The 15863-nt window shown below is 45.4% G+C and overlaps 1 long non-coding RNA gene across 1 annotated transcript in view; it reads right to left on the bottom strand.

Annotated features, from left to right (window-relative positions):
- LOC128069067 (uncharacterized) overlaps positions 1-15863 on the bottom strand; it is a 76190-nt gene that overhangs the window by 26880 nt on the left and 33447 nt on the right. The window contains exon 3 of the long non-coding RNA XR_008201532.1: positions 6123-6200. This is a non-coding gene — a long non-coding RNA (uncharacterized LOC128069067). The remainder of the gene's footprint in view (positions 1-6122; positions 6201-15863) is intronic.

The raw sequence follows: 15863 nt of genomic DNA, 5'->3' as shown, positions 1-15863 counted from the left end.
GAAAAGAACTAAAGCTCTCACTGTTTGCAGATGACATAATACTGTACATAGAAAACCCTAAAGATACTATCAAAAAATTACTAGAACTAATCAGTGAATTTAGCAAAGTTGCAGGATACAAAATCAATACACAGAAATCACTTCCATTTCTGTATATAACAATGAAAAATTAGAAAGAGAAATTAAGGAATCAATCCCATTCACCACTGCAACAAAAAAATTAAATATCTAGGAATAAACTTATCTAAGGAGACAAAAGAAATGTACCCAGAAAATTATAAGACACTAATGAAAGAAATCAAAGATGACATAAACAAATGGAAAGATATTCCATGTTCTTGGGTAGGAAGAAACAATATTGTGAAAATGACTACACTACCAAATGCAATCTACAGATTCAATGAGATCCCTATGAAATTACCAATGGCATTTTTCACAGAACTAGAACAAAAAATTTCACAATTCATATGGAAACACAAAAGACCCCGAATAGCCAAAGCCATCTTGAGAAAGAAGAATGGAGCTGGAGAAATCACCTTCCTGACTTCAGATTATACTACAAAGCTGTAGTCATCAAGACAGTATGGTATACTGGCACAAAAAGAGAAACACAGACCAATGAAGAAGATAGAAAGCCCAGAAATAAACCCACGTACCTGCGGGTACCTTATGTTTGATAAAAGAGGCAAGAATATACAATGGGGCAAAGACAGCCTCTTCAATAAACGGTGCTGGGAAAACTGGACAGCTACATGTAAAAAAATGAAATTAGAACACTTCCTAACACCATACACAAAGATAAACTCACAATGGATTAAAGACCTAAATGTAAGACCAGAGTGTAACTCTTAGAGGAAAACATAGGCAGAGCACTTGGTGACATAAATCAAAGCAAGACCCTCTATGACCCACATCCTAGAGTAGCAGAAATAAAAACAAAAGTAAACAGGTGGGACCTGATTAAACTTAAAAGCTTTTGCACAGCAAAGGACACTATAGGCAAGGTAAAAAGACAACTTTCAGAATGGGAGAAAATAATAGCAAATGAAACAACTGACAAAGGATTAATCTCCAAAATATACAAGCAGTTCATACACCTCCATACCAGAAAAACAAACAACCCAATCAAAAAATGGGTAAAAGACCTAAACAGACACTTCTCCAAAGATGACATACAGATGGCTAACAGATACATGAAAAGATGCTCAATATCACTCATTATTAGAGAAATGCAAATCAAAACTACAATGAGATATCACCTCACACCACACAACAAACGTACATCTCGTCAAAGCTATGATTTTTCCAGTAGTCATGTCTGTATATGAGAGCTGGACTATAAAGAAAGCTGACCACCGAAATATTGATGCTTTTGAACTGTGGTGTTGGAGAAGACTCTTGAGAGTCCCTTGGACTGCAAGGCAATCAAACCAGTCAATTGTAAAGGAAATCAGATCTGCCTATTCACTGGAAGGACTGATGTTGAAGCTGAAACTCCAACACTTTGGCCACCTGATGCATAGAACTAACTCATTTGAAAAGACCCTGATGCTGGGAAAGATTGAAGGCAGGAGAAGGGGACGACTGAGGATAAGATGGTTGGATGGCATCACCAACACAATGGACATGAGTTTGAGTAAACTCCAGGGGTTGGTGATGGACAGGGAGGCCTGGCGTGCTGCAGTCCATGGGGTTGCAAAGAGTCAGACATGACTGAGAGACTGAACTGAACTGATCACCTCACACTGGTCAGAATGGCCATCATCAAGAAGTCTGCTGCTGTTGCTGCCGCTGCTGCTGCTAAATCACATCAGTCGTGTCCAACTCTCTGCAACCCCATAGACGGCAGCCCACGAGGTTCCTCTGTCCCTGCGATTCTCCAGGCAACAACACTGGAGTGGGTTGCCATTTCCTTGTCAAATGCATGAAAGTGAAAATTGACAGTGAATTCTCTCAGTCGTGTCTGACTCTTAGCAACCCCATGGACTGCAGCCTACCAGGCTCCTCTGTCCATGGGATTTTCCAGGTAAGAGTACTGGAGTGGGTCGCCAGTGCCTTCTCCTCAAAAAGTCTACAAACAATAAATGCTGGAGAGGGTGTGGTGGAAAGGGAATGCTCTTGCACTGTTGGTGGGAATGTAAGCTGATACAGCCACTATGGAAGACAGTATGGAAATTCCTTAAAAAACTAGGAATAAAATCATCATATGACCCAGCAATCCCACTCCTAGGTATATACCCTGAGGAAACCAAAACTGAAAAAGACACATGTCCCATTGTTCACTGCAGCACTGTTTACAATAGCTAGAACATGGAAGCAACCTAGATGTCCATTGACAGATGAATGGATAAAGAAGTTGTGGTACACATACAGGATGGAATATTACTCAGCCATAAAAAGGAGTACATTTGAGTCCATTCTGGTGAGGTGGATGAACCTAGAACCTATTATACAGAGTGAAGTGAGTCAGAAAGAGAAGAAAGAAATATCGTATTGTAACACATATATACGGAATCTAGAAAAATGGTACTGAAGAATTTATTTGCAGGGCAGGAAAGGAGAAACAGACATAGAGAATAGAATTATGCACATGGGGAGATATATGGAAAGAGTAACCTGGAAACTTCCATTACCATATGTAAAATAGATAGCCAATGGGAATTTGCTGTGTGTCTCAGGGAACTCAAACAAGGGCTCTGTATCAATCTAGAGGGGTGGGATGGGGAGGGACTGGGAGTTTCAATAAGGGAGGGGATATATGTATACCTAATCCCAGGGATGGGGGAGCCTGGTGGGCTGCCGTCTATGGGGTGGCACAGAGTCAGACACAACTGAAGCGACTTAGCAGCAGCATGGCTAATTCATGTTGAGGTTTGACAGAAAACAGCAAAATTCTGTAAAGCAATTATCCTTCAATTAAAAAATAAATAATTGTTTTTAAAAAAGATACAAAAAGAGCCGTGAAGCACAGAGGATAGAGTAATGGAAGCCTGGGGCGGATCTCACAAATGATCATTCCTGCCCTTCTCTCGGGGTGCTCATATGACCACCTCTGTGCCAGCTCAAGGTGGGGTGCACCTCATGGGGAGCTCATGTGGCCAAACTCAGCTAGGACACGTGCAAGCTACTTCTAAGATGACCTTCAGTAAAGCAGACGCCAGCTTTGGGGCTAAGAAAACAGTCCTGTTAATGATAAAATGGGCTTTGCATCACAGCACAATGCGAAGTAGAGCGTGTGTGCGTGTGTGCGTGTGTGTGTGTGTGTGTGTGTGTGTGTGCGCTAAGTCACTTCAGTCCTGTCCAACTCTTTGTGACCCCATGGACTGTAGCCCGTCAGGTTCCTCTGTCCGTGGGATTCTCCAAGCAAGAATACTGGAGTGGGTTGCCATGCCCTCTTCCAGGGGATTTTCCTGACACAGGGATCAAACCTAGGTCTCCCACATTACAGGCAAATTCTTTATCATCTGAGCCTCCAGGAAAGCCCGAAGTGAAGTATACAGCCTGGTATTTTTTTCAATTACAATCATCATAACAGGTGTGCTGATTTCCTGACACTGACATTTTCAAGGCGTCCAGGCAGAAGGGTCTCAGCATCTCACCCTGTGTCCTGACAGTTACGTCGCTGGGGATACTGCCCTGTTTGGGGGATTCCAAATAGAACCTCCCCAGGGAAACGTCAATCTAAGGTGGTACAGATGCAGGAGAAGGTCTCACAAGAAAAAGCCCAGAGTAGATGGCCTGTTTTAGGGAAACAATGACTCTGAATTTGGCCTGTTTTAGGGAAACAATGACTCTGAGTTCACATCCTGCTCTGAAGTTAATATGCCTTCTTCGGGACCAGCACCTGGTTTTGTATCTATTTTTCCAGTTTTGCCACCAAAGGACAAATCAAAATGCCATTCAACATTCTGTTTTCCAATTAAAAGTTGAGCCATTTCTTTAAAAACAAAAGAAAACAAAACACATTTAACCAGATAACCACACAAGGCAATAAAGCGCTGTGCTCTGCCTCCTTGATGCATGGCCCCATCTGCAGTTATTTAGAGGCGCTTCCCTGGTGGCTCAGAGGGTAAAGCGTCTGCCTGCAGTGCAGGAGACCCGGGTTCAATCCCCAGGTTGGGAAGATCCCCTGGAGAAGGAAATGGCAACCCAGTCCAGTACTCTTTGACTGGAAAATTCCATGGACGGAGGAGCCTGGTAGGCTATAGTCCATGAGGTCACAAAGAGTCGGACACGACTGAGCGACTTCACTTCAGAGGGGAGGCAGGAAGATCATTAGAGACAGCCAGATTAGGCTGCCCCAATCCCGTTAGCGTCTTCCTGTGCTCCCAGAGTAAGACAGCGCAGCATTCATGTAAACTAACTCAATTTCCTGCGTTTAAATAAGCCCGAACAAAAAATAAAATTCACGAGACTGACTGGAAGCTCTTGGGAAGAGGAGATCTACTTTTTTTTAAGAAAGTGTCTTGGCTGGGGGGTAGAGGAAACACCAGGATCAGACCTGGCTGGAGGTAGAGGAAACGCCAGGATCAGGCCTGGCTGGGGGTAGAGGAAACGCCAGGATCAGGCCTGGCTGGGGGTAGAGGAAACGCCAGGATCAGGCCTGGCTGGGGGTAGAGGAAACGCCAGGATCAGGCCTGGCTGGGGTAGAGGAAACGCCAGGATCAGGCCTGGCTGGGGTAGAGGAAACGGCAGCATCAGACAGCATCTCGGGTCAACAGGCCAAGGCTCCCCACCGAGAGGACCCTGGAGTGGGTGAAAAGGGCCCCCTGGCTTTGTGACAGAAGCGGCTTCCAAAGAGAACTAGCAAGATGGTGCCAGGGAGAGAAAAACCAGATGCTGTTCACACTGGCAATGGGCCTCACATGGAATATTTAGTACTCTGAGTTTCCGGGAATGGGAAGTTACCATTTGCCCCTGCCTATTTCCTAGGATTGGTGGGAGAAGGAACTCTGGTGGTGTGCACAGAAGCACTTTCTGAAAGGGGAAGAACTCATCAAATGTAACAGACAACTGCTGGTTACTGTCAGGTAGGAAAGGCTGGAATGAGTCCTTTTAAGAGGATTGTGACCAACGAAACAGATAAAATAAGTTAGGAACATCTTTGGGATATTCAGCAGGTTCAGTAAAAGCAGGTAAGAAAAGGAATCTACTGACAATAATTTAAAGCAAAAAAAGAGATTAGGAGCAGGAAGGTGGGCTCAAATGCAACTCTCTGATGATTGAGGCATTCTGGAGGACCATATGGATGAATAGATGGATGGGTGGCTGGGTGGGTGGAAGAGGGGTCTGCCATCCAGCAGACAAGAGGGCCACAGACACAGCATGACCAAACCCCACCTCGCGCAATCCCATTCAACACCACCCCCAGCAAGGTGGAGTGGGCTGGGGAGCCACGCTTCCAAGGTCACTGGTTCCCTGACCTGCCCATCACCTCCCTTCCCCTCGAGCTTCTGGACCACAGCTCTTAATGTGGAACCAAACTGCCCATGAAAAATAAAAACTAGATATGAAAGCTTTGCTTCATTTCCCCAATAGCCAAAACACGAAAAGCAACTAGAGATTAAAAATCTCTGATGAATGCTCAAAGAATAAAATCGATTTATAGTACAGGCCCTATATGGGTCAAACGGTGGAGGTACATAGTGAATCCACATATGAGGTGACCACTGCTCATTCAATAAACATTTATGAAGGCATCTTCTATGTCTGAGGCACAGTTCAGATACATCTTAAGGAAGTGACTGGGGGAAACACGCAAACAGGTAACTATAATCCAGTACGGAAGTGCTACAGTGGGGTGAGGGCCACAGAAAGCACCCCCCCACATCCCACACGGCTGTGGGAGGACAGAGAGGAGAGGCACGGAGTGCCCCCCGGGATACAGGTCAGTAAGGAGAACGCGGTACAGGGGGGGTTCAAAGGCAGGAGAACCACATCAGCCAGAGGGGAAAGCCCTCATTTCCAAGATGGCAGCCATTGGTGAAGGTAAACTAGGGCGTGGCCAGGCAGAGGAAGGTAAAATATTATATACAGGGATGTCTGAGAAACAATAGGGGCCCTCCAAACATGGGTTTCCCTCTTAAGAGGACTTTAGCAGACATGAAAATGCTTCTATTCACCTTTTCTTCAACTTCCAGGAACTGCTGCTTCAGTAGTTTCAGCAAACTGACTTCCAGGAAAGGTGATTTGGATTATTCCTGTTGAGAAATCAGAAGAGGTATAATAGGTTTGGTTGGTTTGCTTTCTGCAGACCTCCTGTGACACTTCCACCAAGTCTCTGCTGAGAGGGCAACTGCGTGGCTCCCCCGGCTGCTCCTCACCAGCACTCATCCGGCCCCACCCCGCCCTCCCTCACACCAGGCAGGACTGGAGGAGCCTGCCTCTCCAGCCCCCAGCAGGCTGGCCAGGCTGTTCCCTGCATTCCTGAGGTTCCTGCAACAGACCCTCTGCTGACCTAAGCTGGAAAGAGAGCATATCTTTTCCTTGCAACCAAAAGTTACTTATTTAAAACTACAAGATCAAAAAAAAAAAAATTAAATAAATAAAAAATAAATAAATAAAACTACAAGATCCAGGGTTAGGACTAAAAAAAAAAAAAACACAAGTAGAGGGTGATGAAATAAAGACTTCTGAAACAAAGGAAAAATAAAAGATGAGAGACACTGACCTGGGCCTCTCAACTACCATCCCATAATATCTGAGAGGAGAGGAAGAGAGAGAGGTGGGAAACCCAGAGAGGAGAACCAGCAAACAAGTCATAAAATCTCAGCGGTATTCAGGACTAAGATGGAGACCCAGATACTGGGGAGAGAGGGCTCCTAATGTGGATATTACCCATAACAAAATAAAAAAGAATTTCAATGAAAATATAAACATGAGAGACTCTGAAAGTGTCTACAGCACATGAGGAATAATTGAGTAACCATACAATGCCTATCAACACTACAATGAGAGGTGAAATAACTTACAGATAAGTCTTGATTTACTGTGCTGTCCCTTTTTTGGTCTTAATAAACATTTTATTTACTCATGGTTGGTGGGTCAGCAGTTAGTGCTGGGCTCAGTGGGGTGGTTTTTCTTCTGGTCTTGCCTGGTTTACTCATGTGGCTACAGGCATCTGTGGTTCAGCTGAGCCAGATGGTAGACCAGATGACTCAGTTCACATACTAGTGGCTGGTACTAGCTATTTATGCTATCTTTAGAGTCTGTTTTAGTGAACATGAACATTTGTTTTGCTAAGATCTTGAAACATTTATGCCCACTATCCCCCTGACCTAATTTTCCATTGGTTCCTCAGTGGATCAACCATGAAATCACCTACTATAGGGCTTCAAGACTCTAAATCCTTCTAATCCCTCTATTAGGGAGTAAGATTTTCATGAAGTTTAAAGATAAGGGCTATGAAAGGGAGGGCTGGGAGGCAGGGCTAGAAGGTAGATGGTTTTTCAGGGGGTCTGAATTTCAAGTTAAATTGCATGCATGCTCAGTCACTCAGTCATGTCTGACTCTTTGCAACCCTATGAACTGTAACCCAGCAGCCTCCTCTGTCCTCTGGGATTTCCCAGGCAAGAATACTGGAGTGAGTTGCCAATTCTTACTCCAGGGGGTCTTCGTGACCCAAGGATCAAACTGGCGCCTCCTGCACTGGCAGGCACATTCTTTACCACAGTACCACTTGGGAAGCCCCAAGTTAAGTTGGATTTTATTCAAGCAGCTTAACAGTCAAGATGACTACAGGCTAATCCCATTCTCTGAGAGAATTATTACCACTCTGAACATGTAGAATGTTAAAACTGGGCTATGGAGGGAAAAGACAACCCAAAGCACCAAGACGAAAGCAGTCAGCTGGAAATTAAGTCGACGATAGCCGTGGTCTTTACCCTTGACAGGGTACTTTGCCTGCTTTACAAAGAATTTCTAATAAAAACCAACTACAATAGCAACAGCTAATCTTTACATGGTAAAAACACTGTCCTAAGCTTACAAGGTGCTTTACAAACATTAACCCTCCTAATCCTCAGGTTGCTAATGTTGTTATTCCCACTTTACAGATCAGAAAATGGAGGCACCAATACTTAAGACACTTGCTCAAGATCACCCTGCTAGTAAGAGACCACACAGGGTTTTGAGCCCACCCCGTCTGGTTCAAAAGTCTATGCTCTTAAATCCTCTGAGAGTCTGAATAATGGTCCCCCAAAGATAACAGGCCCTAACTCTGGAACCTCTAAATGCTACCCTGGGTAGATATGGCACCTCTGCCAGTGAAGAATCTTAAGATGGAGAGACATCCTTGATCATCGGGTGGGCCCTAGATGCCCTCCCAAATGTCTCACAAGAGAGGCAGAGGGAGATTTCTTACATACACACACACACACACACAGGAAAGGCAGGTGAAAACAGAGGCAGGCGTTGGAGAGTCGGGGCCACATGCCAGGAACGCCGGCAAGCACCAGAAACTGAGGGTCGAGGGTGCACTCCCCCCAAGAGCCTCCAGGGGGCGCACCCTCCTCAGGCCCGGCTCAGACTTCTGGCCCCCAGAACTGAGGGAATCCATTTCCATGGTCTTAAGCCATCCAGTTTGTGGAAATCTGCAGCCAGAGGAAACTAATACAAGTTCCCATGCTGTAGTGCTCTCAATGCAAGATAAAATATGCTAAATGGGAAAAGGGAAAATCAAAATTTATACACAATGATCTTAATTATGCATATAAAATGCATGCAAATGCCACAAAACGTTTTGTAGTGATTATCTCTGAATACTAGAAATTTGGGTAATTTTCAGCATTATGCCTTCTGATATTTTTCCAAATTTCTACAATTAATGTGAATTTCTTTTACAAAGAAATGAAAAAAAAAAACCCACTTTTTAAATTAGCAACTCATGATACTTCTGCAACTCTAACTCAATCACAAAAATGAAAACTCAAGAAACCTCCCTGAGGATTTTCCTAATTCGGTCTCAGAGCAACACCTGAAGAAACCAACCACCCGAGTGCATTTCATCTCCTAAGACTCTAGCCGAACCTCGGCCTCTCTAAAGCTTACCAGTTTCCAGACTCTGGCAGGACCTTGATGTGGCTAAAGAAGTTTCAGGCTTGGAAAGAAGAGGACAGTCTGAGTGGGTGCATGTTTTCTTATCTATCCATCCACACGAGGTGGTGGGGAGAGGGGAGCACTGGGAGAAGTCCGCACGTTCCCAGAGCCCATCCAGCTCATCCAGCCCAAACTGGCATGGGCCACACTCCAAGAACCAACAGGACTGGTTACTAAACATGGAATGTTTGCCTTCTCTGTGGGTGACTTCACAGAGTGAAACAACACACCAAACATGGGCTTAATCTTACTGAAGTCCGGACTCCGAGACCATTCTGTTGCAAAACCATCCTGCTATCATCTGTCCAGGAAGTCAGAGGACAAAGGCCAATTTCACTGTATCGAAATTATATCCTTTGATTAAATACTTTCATATCAAGAGTGTGTTAACATCTCCCAGTGTATGGACAGAACTGGATCAACACAGAAAGGAGGGCAGGCTTCACGTTTTGTTTTGCATGGCAGAGAAGGTGGAAGAGTCACTGGTTCCCTACAACACAGGCTGGGTCAGACCCGAGGGGCGTGAAAAGCAGGTACAGGGCTTTATTCAGCCCACCCTGTATGGTGGAGCAAGCTCAGGCACAGAGTTGATGGGATCACAGGGTGGAGTTTATCCTTTAGTCTCTGAGCACACTTATTCACTCACTGTTCAGCCAGTCAACATACATGAACCTACTACATGCCAGGCTCTAACAGGAAGCTGGTTCACATTTCTAAAGGCCTAGTCTCCGACACGCCATCCCCTCCGATGACACAGCCAAGTGAGGCCCCATCGTTACGCAGCCTCTTCATCAGCCTTCCGGATCCCAAGAGTGCCAGCAGCAGCAAAATGCAGACAGGGACACCTGAACAGGCCCGGTGGAGGTTTGAGAAGGAGAAAAACAAAAAGCAAATGCTTTTGCACTATGGACCATCCACCCTGTCTCTGCAGGTTCCACATCCAAGGATTCAACCAACCGCAGATGGAAAATACTATAAAAAAGAAATTTCCAAAATGTCCCAAAGAGCAAAACAAATTTGCCATACACTGGCAACTATTTACATAGTATTTACATTGTATTTATGACTACCTGGGCTTCCCTGATGGCTCAGATGGTAAAGAATCCACCTGCAATGCAGGAGACCTGGGTTGGATCCCTGGGTTGGGAAGATCCCCTGGAGGAAGGCATAGCAACCCACTCCAGTATTCTTGCCTGGAGAACTCCATGGACAGAGGAGCCTGGCAGGCCACAGCCCATGGGGTCGCAGAGTCAGACATGACTGAGCAACGAAGCACACATATGACTGTTTACACAGGATATACAGATGATTTAGCGTATACGGGAAGGTGCTACAAATATTCTGTAGATTTAAAGTATATGGGAAGACGTACGCAGGTTTTATGCAAATACTAAGTCATTTTATGCAAGAAACTTGAGCACCTGAGGATTCTGGTATCTGCAGGAGTCCTGAGACCAATCTCCCAGGGGTACCTTCAAACATACCATCAACCTAACACCTGTAATTTGCAGGGATCAGTTGATGATACTTGAATCTCCCACTTGACCATCTACTCCACACAGTGGTGTATGAATATTTTCTCAAAGTATTTTTTCTTTTTGCTAGCCATTGAATGTCTAAATCTACCAGTGTCTAGCCTTCAGAAGTACTAACTAAATACAGGGTATAAATTAATGCATGAATAAACATGGGCAATCAATTTACTCATCTGTAAAAACTGAAAAAGGCAGTTTACACAATTATTTCCTAAAGAAAATTCCAAGGAAACTAATCCTGTGAGACATGCCAAGAAAAGTTTCCTGTGTTATCCAACTGGCGAGAAATAGTACGTTCTGTAGCCTCCCATCCCGCTTAAAAATTCACAGTGCACATCATACAATGAAGAATATGGGAAAGCCTTCAATTAAACACTTTTTGAACTTCCCAAATCAACTTAACCACAGATGCCCTTTCATGCTTAACACTTGCTGATATAAAAGAACCAACATTCTAAGAAAACCCTGGGAAAATAGTAACCCAATTCTTCGTTTGTTCAAAAAACATTTATTAAGCCCTGGAAACAAAAATAATATAAGGGTGATGAAGACAGGCAACATTAAACAAGTTAATACGTAATAGGAATGCTACTTGGCGCTATCCCCACCTATGATAAATGTGAAACCTGGCTCACGGTCTGCTGTCTACTGGAAGAGACCCATGAACACGTGATGAGCAGAACCAATATTAACTGAAGGGACAGAGACAGGCACACATACGCACATATAGCTACATACACATACATGTGTCTAAGTGTGTGCATTTGCACACACACGGAAAGGGAGAGGGTTTTCCGGGCAGATGAGAAGCAAGAGTGGCCAGCGTGTGCGGAGGTTTTGCGCGCATTGGTCTCAGCCGGTGGCTTCCACAACATGGTCCAAAACCCTCTCTGGGGTGCTGCCAGGTCAAAACCATCCTCATTGTGGGACATTTGCACTGCCAGTGCAAAGCCAATGGTGGGGAAAATAGCTGGAGCCTCAGCCAGTAATAAGGCAGTGGTATCTGACTGTGATAGCCGTCACTGTAATCTCCACCACCACACTCTCACAGTTTAAAAAAAAAAAAGGTCAATTTCATCTAAGAATATACTAATGGAAGCAGTAAAAGTTATTAATTCCACTAAATATTAACCTTGAGTACGTATCTTTTTACTATCCCATGACAAAACGAGAGGACACACACAGCACTTCTGCTACAAGCCCAAGCGTGGTGGTTCTTGGCAGGAAAAGCACTCGTACAACTGAGCGGCAAGCCAAACCGGCCACTCTTTTCCACTGAAGGCCATTTTAACTTGAAAGAATGACTGACAGAAAAGCTACAGTGACTCAGATCTGGGTGTCTTAGAATGAATAAAGGGAGCTTGTTAGTTCAAGGAAAACTGACAGTATTTGTTACTAAAGAAAAATCTAAGCTTTCAAGCAAAAATTAAAATTTGGAAAAACTCTATTGGCCACTATGAGCTTTAGAGTCTTTCAATACTTTAAGGCTCTTCAGAGGAGAGTGGTAGTGACAGTAACTAATGTGATGTTATTCAAATGACTCATGCATGATGTTACAAAATGCATACAAGATCTTTTCAAATGCAAGACAGACCAAAAGATTTTAATGGAACGGAATACGAGAGACTCTTTGATATAAGATTTCAGATTCTATGCTGCAACAAACCTTGAAGAAACTACCACTTACCAAGCTCTGATGTAGTTTCAAAGAGTATCCACAATTAACTGAATAGGTTGTTAAAACATTCCTCCCTTTTCCAAGTATATCCAGGTAAGGCTGTATTTTCTTCATACATAAAACACAACAGGGCTTCTGTGGTGGCTTAGTGGAGAGGAATCCACCTGCCAATGCAGGAGACACGGGTTGGATCCCTGATCCGGGAAGATCCCACGTGCTGCAGAGCAACAAACCCCATGCGCCACAGCGGCCGAGCCTGCGCCCCAGAGGGCCGGAACCTCCGCTTCTGGGCCACGCGCCCTGTGGCCTGTGCTCAGCAACAGGAGAGACCACCACAGTGAGCAGCCTGTGCGCTGCAACGAAGTGAAGCCCCCGCAACTAGAGAAAAGCCACGGAGCAATGAAGACCCAGTACAGCCAAAAATAAACTAATTTTTTTTAATTCTTAAAAGAAAAACACATACACATACAACATACTACAACAGAATGAAGGTAAAACCATTGATGAGAATCCAGCTCTCTTCCATTAAGGCAGGCAATAAAGTTATATGGAAAGAAGCAAAACAATGCCGCCCTTCATTTTCTGCTTTGGAAACAGTTATTTTTCATTAAAAGTGTTATCTGTATTATGTAATGGGTTTATTACATATTTAAACTAATAAACACTTTAAAATCTTTTCAACTTCAATTTCTAATATTATAAGTACTGCTAGATATAACCCACATTTCAGTTGAAAGCTCTTTGGGGCTCTCACTAGCTTTTAAGAGTTTTAAAAGGGGTCCGAAATGAAAAGTTAGAGAGCTGTTGGTTGTGGGGGGTGGGGAGAAGAGGGTGAAGCAGCAGCTGGAGGGCCAGCAGTGACCCCCACTGTGGTGAGGGGTCAGGGCTGATCCGACAAGAGCCAGCAAAGGAGTGGGGAGCACCAAGAGGGTGCAACAGACGTGCCTGCCAAAGAAAGAGCAAGGACACCGTAGAGCTGACCAACGCTCGATGAACATCCGATTCTAAACGCCAGTCAGTCTGATGGGAAGTCAGACTGCAGGACACTGAAGGTCCATTACTACAATCTAAAAAAAATGAAATACAAATTCCTATAAAAGAGGAGGAACAGAAAAGTATTAAAATTTAACGACAGAAGGGAAAGGAACAGGGTCTCGCAAAATAGACTTGCAACCAACTAGAATTCTGCAAAATGAAGGAAATCATCAGTAACAGTACAGGGCTTTAAAGAGCTAAAGATACCAAAATCAAGGTGCACTTTGGGCAAGGCTGAAAAGTAAAAACAAATGAGCAGTAAAGAGCGGTAAGCTGCAGCAGTAAAGAGGGGAAACGAGTGCAGCCCAGACAAGACAGACGGAGTCTTCACAAGTAAAAAGCCAGGAGGAAATCAGCTATTTCCAGAGCGTGGGCTCCATCCACTCCAGGGTGGGGCGGGGGCTGGGGAGCTGCTGGGGGAGCGGGCACGAAGCACTTGCCGAGGAAGGAGACCCCTGCAGGGCCCAGCACAGGCAGAGGCCAGGGATCCTTACCTGGAAGACCAGAGTCTTGCCCAGGAAAAGATGCATCACGCCAATCAAAAACCCAGACGACCGAGAACAGACAAGACAACTATTAGAATTTGCTCTCGAGGAGCTTATAATCATTATTTTCTAAATCAAAAACAAAAACCAAGGAACGTCCCAGGCAGTCCAGTGAAGTCCGGTGATTAAGACTCCAGGGGCACAAGCTTGGTTCCTGGCTGGGGAAGATCCTGCAGAGCTGCAAACGAAAAAGACAAGAAAACCTAACCCCACAAACATCTCACAGGCCAGCTGTAAGGAAAATGCAAACGGCATGCTCTGAGAACAGAAGAGGTTGGCAAGTTTCTCAAACTCCCTGGGCCTTGGTTTTCTCTTCTGCCAGGTGGGGAGTCCTGTTCTCTCAAAGCCTCCGAGCCGAGGAGGTCAGCAGGACCAGGCTTCACAGGCCCTGAGACCACACAGACTGCACACCCTCCCAAAAGTGCCGGACCCTGCGACAGAGACCAGGAGCACCCAGGCTGCAAGGATGCAGGCCGGAGCGGGGAGAGGACAAGAGGACAGGTTCAGACGTCTGTCAAACAGAAACCGGCCAACTTCTGTTTTCACCACAACCTGCAGAGTGAGAAAGACACTTTACTTGGCAACCCAGTAGCGTGCGCACACACACACACACACAGCATCTCTGAGACGCAGGCTTCCAGCCTAACCCTGGTCAGTTTCTCCACTTCCCACAGTCCAGCTCCTCCCCTGTGAGTCAAGGACAGGAAAAGCAACACCACGACTTCAGTTGTTGTGGAGAAATAAGTCAACGTGTGTAAAGCGCTTCATGGCGTCAACCTTTCTCTGTAAAACTCTTACTATACACAACTTTCACAAAACTCAATCTGACTATGTGTATTCCACTCTCATGCCTTCCTCCCATTCTATTTCTTCTTCTTTTTTAATACTGGCAGAGACCCTCTGGATTAACTTCGGAACCCCGTTACCAGGGTCCTGACCTTCAGCTGGAGACAAGGGCTTGGACCTGGGTAATGGCAACAGAGGAGACAGAGCTGATAGTTTTGGGGTGACTGGTTACAGGGGAGGGGGTGTCAGATGACTCAGTCCTCTGGGATGATGACGTTGTTGGGGAACAACCGACTGAGACCACCAACCCTGGCCAGGCACCGTAGTGACCACTTGCAGGAGTTATCTTAAACGGGAGGTCCTAATAATGAACGAGGAGCTACCAAGCTGCTGCTGCTGCTGCTAAGTCGCTTCAGTCGTGTCCGACTCTGCGACCCCATAGACGGCAGCCCACCAGGCTCCCCCGTCCCTGGGATTCTCCAGGCAAGAACACTGGAGTGGGTTGCCATTTCCTTCTCCAATGCATGAAAGGAAAAGTGAGAGTGAAGTCGCTCAGTCATGTCCAACTCTTAGCGACCCCATGGACTGCAGCCTACCAGTCTCCTCCGTCCAAGGGATTTTCCAGGCGAGAGTACTGGAGTGGGGTGCCATTGCCCTCTGAGTCCATCTTCCCATCTGCTTCCTCCACTAAGTGAGCTGCTTCGGGGCAGGGACCACCCTGGGTCATGCATCTTTCTACTCCCCAGGCCTACCCAGCACGTGGCCCTGCCCACTGCCTCTGGGAGGTCCTCAATTCAGTGATTCAACATGATAAAAACCCCCAAAAAGGCCACTTACAGTTCAGGACACTAAGATAAGGTACAGCAGATGGGACAGGCAAACAGAGCCTGCCAGGAGAATTTGTGGTCACTTCAGGATGTGGGCCAACAAATTCACAGACAAAAGGAGCCTGCAAAAAACTGTGAAAACGCCGCAATTCAACTGTGGATCTTCATCATAATGATGAGAGGTATTAAGCAGGTCCTGGAGGGAATCAGGAAGACAAAGGAAAAATAAAACTGGAAAGATGGGGTGTAACGTGTGTATGTCATTCAACCTCTTCCAAGGTCACCCTGGATGCTGGATTCATCTCTTCACTCCCCTTGCTATATATTTCCATCAACTTGAGACCTTCTCAGGCGTGCCTCT

Source organism: Budorcas taxicolor, chromosome 25, assembly GCF_023091745.1.
Source record: "Budorcas taxicolor isolate Tak-1 chromosome 25, Takin1.1, whole genome shotgun sequence".
Classification (NCBI taxonomy): Eukaryota; Metazoa; Chordata; class Mammalia; order Artiodactyla; family Bovidae; genus Budorcas; species Budorcas taxicolor.
This window is presented reverse-complemented; position numbering and strand designations above follow the sequence as displayed.